The sequence below is a fragment of the Palaemon carinicauda genome, chromosome 29 (genome assembly GCF_036898095.1).
Source record: "Palaemon carinicauda isolate YSFRI2023 chromosome 29, ASM3689809v2, whole genome shotgun sequence".
Taxonomy (NCBI): Eukaryota; Metazoa; Arthropoda; class Malacostraca; order Decapoda; family Palaemonidae; genus Palaemon; species Palaemon carinicauda.
Window position 1 is genome coordinate 27,075,330 of NC_090753.1, and position 5,000 is coordinate 27,080,329.

Genomic DNA, 5,000 nt, shown 5'->3' on the forward strand with positions numbered 1-5,000 from the left:
GTGAGAGCCGCAGCAGTTGATAGGGCCTTCTTTGCATTGCAGAAGGCCGCTTCTTGAAGGGGACCCCACTTCAAGTCCTTTGGCTTGCCCTTGAGGGAGGCGTAGAGGGGAGCAAGAGTGGCGGCAATGGCTGGCAGAAAGCGGTGATAATAGTTGATCATGCCCAAGAATTCCTGCAGAGCTTTAACGGTCGAGGGCGTGGGGAAATTCTGAACGGCTGCTACCTTCTCAGGGAGGGGATGAACTCCTTCAGGAGTGATACGGTGCCCTAAGATCGACAATTCGTTGGCGCCAAAGGTACACTTGTCGTACTGGACTACAAGGCCGTTTTGTTGCAGGCGGTCGAGCACGATGCGCAGGTGACGGAGGTGTTCCTCTTTTGAGGAGGAGAACACAAGTATGTCGTCCACATAACATACACAGAAAGGGAGGTCCCCTAAAATGCCATCCATGAGATGTTGAAACGTTGCCCCAGCATTACGAAGGCCAAAACAGGAGTAATTGAAGGTGTATGTGCCAAACGGAGTGGTGATGGCGGTCTTGGGGATGTCTTCTGGGTTCATAGGCACCTGATAATACCCCTTCAGGAGGTCGAGCGTAGAGAAAACCTTTGCTTTGTGCAGGTAGGAGGTTACATCGGCAATGTTTGGGAGGGGATAGTGATCCGGTTCTGTTTGCATGTTCAGGCACCTTTAATCCCCGCACGGACGGAGGGAGCCGTCTTTCTTCAGAACGGTGTGTAAGGGTGACGACCATGGGCTGGAGGCCTTTTGGCAAAGGCCCATTTTCTCCATTTCGGCGAACGTCTGTTTGGCGGGTATCGCCGCGAGAACATAATCCGCTTTGGTGGTTGAGCGAGTCACGCCCCTGATACGAAACTGGACTTCTGCGCGCTGAAACCAAGCAAACGCCTCTACGCTGGCAAACGATGAAAGTTTGAATGGAGCGGCCGTAGAGTCCGCCATAGTACCAACGATGAAGGGGCGAGGGGGTGGGGGTGGAAGGCGGTGGGAGCGAGTCGACTTCCGGGGTCACAAATGTGACGGGCCGAGAGAGGAGTTGTGAAATCAAAGGCAGATTGGAAACGACTGAGTTATATTGTTGTGGAACACTCTCCTTATATACAAAACCTCAAGGCAACAGGACATGACAAGTTCACAAGACAGACAATATCACAGAGGAAAAACCAGACAGGAATTTTCATGTTCGTTTTAGACCGAGGGAGGAGCGAAGATACAAGCATAATATATACAAAAGGAATTATGTACAATTGTGTGAAACACGGTTGGTACAGCATCTTTCACTTGTATGTAATTCTATTTATATTTGAATTCAATATCATAATATCAAATGCTGTTTTCTTTATCTACTCCTGAATATCAATTTAATTCATTATTGATGAAATACATATCAGTATCACTGCTTGAAAGATTGGAGAGTGATGAAAAAAGAAGAACGGCAGGTGAAGTAAAGATTTCAGAGGTGATAAGAGTGTCACAACTGAGATGATGTTGGCACGCGTTCAGGATGGATGGTGGGGAAGGAGTGAGGAGGGATTGGGAGGAACCTGTTAGGAGATGAGGGAGATCGAAAAGGAGGCTGAGAAGATGTCAAGATAAGGTTTGAGGAAAGAGGATGCCTCTAACAGAAATCAGTGAAGAAGGGGCATAAGGCAACAGACGCCTCAATGTAGATATATCGGTAGTACACTATTCACTTATTTGTGATTTAATCGAAACTTGAAATCAATATTTCATTGACAAATATTGTATTCTTTACGCATATATAAATATCTATTTAATTTATAGTTGATAAAATACATATCTGTATTCTTTCATATAAAATGTAAAAATATTCTTTGTTCTCTATCCTTTCACGGGCCATATGTCATGGATATATACAATACTATTAAAAGTATATATTATAAAACACAAAAATATCTTTCTCCAAAGTGTGAGTAGTGAGATGAGATTCGACTACCGTATTGTTTGGTCAAACCTGTCATCACTTCCCTGTCGTCAGCATTTTGAAAGTAAACGGAGCCTCGACGAGAGCACCTACCGCGAGAAGAGGACTGTCCAGTTTTGACCCAGATGTCATCGTCTTAATCAGTGGAGTCAGCATGTTTTGAGAAACCGAGCCTGAGGAAAAACATTGTTTATGGCTTATGTCATCATGGAAGGAATCGTGCTGCTATTTTGTTTTGACTTCACATTGGGTCCAGATTGCATCAGAAATATCTTCTAGTTGCTTCCGTGGCGTGATTGAAGTGGGTGTTTTTGAGGAAGCCAATAGAGACGCAGAATTGTTTAATAAAAAACGCCTATTGAAATGACCACTGCCCACTGTCATTAACTCCGCCCATACATGGGTACATAAACTTCAAGAAGAGATTGTCCAAGAGAGATAGGACAGGACATGAGACAAGAGAGGAACTATATTCGAAGCAGATAAGCGCCAAGTCCTGACGAAATAAGAAGCAGAGAAGACCAGAAGCCTGACAGAGTTCGATTCCAACTTCCCCTTCAGACGACAAATGCCTATATCCAAAATCCTTTAATGGTTGAGAAGAAGAGACAAATTGAAGCAGCCAGCCCTCCTTGCTTGTGACGAGAAGTAGCCCACAGTGCCTGCAGTCTGCCTTAATTCAACACTATCATCGAATTCTTGGAGAAGACTTCTGATGTCCCATCTTGATGCCACCCTTTCTGTGACGTCTTCGAATCCGGTCATCGTGTTAGTTTCATCTGACCTTCAGCGGCCCTTTTGCAACGATCTCAAGATCGTCTCAGCAGCTACAGAAAACTATTCCTTATGTATTTTACCTTACTGACTGTTACCCTTTTCTATTGATGTTTTGATTCGTATAAAATGTCAGTTAAAGTAAATGAATTTATAACATTTATTTTCTTTCTATAAGATTTTGAATAAACGTGTTTTATTTTTTCGTGAGTTTCTTTTTATATTCATTTCAAATATTTCAATGGTTGTTGTAGGAAACATTTATTTTGATTACTAAAAGAACCTGTAATGATTTTAAGATCGTAACACCATATTTTGTGCGATTAAGATTTTCACCTAATTTTATGTTGAATTTTATCACCTACAACCTTTATTTGTCTTGACAAATTTATCAAAAACAATTTTCTACATTCATATTCTTATACTTTATTTCTCTCATTTCAATCTTGAAGATATCATAATGAAATATCCTATGTATGAGAAAATTCATTAATATTTATAAAATATTTGTATATATTTTAATCACACTTATTCTTATTTTTTCTAATTTATCTCATAATTTCAACCGCGATTGTGTTAGAATAAAATATCCTTTGTATGAAAGAATTCATTATAATTAATATTTCAGAACTATACTAATGAAACTAACCATATTCTACTGATATTTGAAGGTTTATTGAAAATATCTTTCTTTTCCATTTCAGGTTTGAGTGATCACAAATTCAAACGTTAACAATTTAAGTAATTTATATGGTTGTGAACTTAGCATTAGGAAGCTCCCTTTTATTAGATCTTTTGATCAGTTTGTACTATCAATTTGATTGGTTGCATATATGTCTCTTGTTCATTTATTATTAACTAAATGATTTATTCATGTGTTTATTACAATTTTACATACATCTTAAGAGGATAAACATTTTTGAGAAATAACTAAAGCTCGTTGTAGCATACGGAGAGAGAGAGAGAGAGAGAGAGAGAGAGAGAGAGAGAGAGAGAGAGAGAGAGAGAGAGAGAGAGAGAGAACTGTTTGGTTAGAGTTGTCAAAGTGTGATATATGGTATTCGGTGAATGGTCGTATTGCCTTTGTCGTTTCGGTTCAGTAACAAAAGACTTTTCTTATCTGATATCCGCTATTGATAATCTTGATAGCTTTCCCTTGGAAGGAGTAAAGCTTAGAGAGAGAGAGAGAGAGAGAGAGAGAGAGAGAGAGAGAGAGAGAGAGAGAGAGAGAGAGGTGTTATCGCTTCACGTCCCACTTCTTATTAGTAAATAGGTAACATTAATATTCATTAAAACCGTTAATAAATAGCCATCGTGTTGTGCTCACGTAAATGCTAGAACTTAGTTGTAAACTAGCCAGTCTAACAGTGCTACTTTAAACTTATCCTTAGCAAAAGGCTTTCTTCTAAAAGTTGGATTATATTTAGAAGGTATATCTCTCTACCAAAGTTCGTCTGTTTTAGTGCTTTAACCTGGCATGCCCTTAATGCAAAACTGGATATCGGCGCGCTAAAACTGAGTTATTACTTCAGTACTGCTGCAGGACGGTGGTTTCAGGAGTCAGTGTCAGGAGGCGGTATCATCATACAGTAAAACACAACAGTGAGCAGGAAGTCGGGAGGGAGCTGGAGACTCCAGTGGTCAACAATGTGCAAGGCGCCAGTTAGGTGATAACCAGACCAACAGAACACAGACGGGAAACGGCAATCCTTAAACTTTTAATTGTACACAACGGCGCCGCCTGGTGCTAAAGTATAAGCAGTTGCATTGTCCAGTATATATATATATATATATATATATATATATATATATATATATATATATATATATATATATATATATATATATCGTGTGGTGTTTTCAATAGATCTAGTAGCACCGCGTCACATAGCAAATAACAATCACGTAGATATCTACAACGATTACGGATTAGACACTATCCATTGGAGATACACAATAACGTGTGGTTTCAACCTGTGTTGTTGGTAGGCTACCTGTTATGAAAAGTTATCATTAACTCAACGATTGCACCCTATTGACTATTATTGTATTGTAAATGTAAAATATTCAGCGTTACTTCAACTTCAATATCTTATTATCGTAAGGTAACAGTTAGATCGACCACACCGACTACTGTCAGTACTGACGACCTCCAATCGAGTCTAACATTACCACCACTGCCGTGCTTATGTTTATTAAATAAAAATGACACCATCATTAAAACTACAAAAGCCTACCCGACTAGATCTTATTTATTG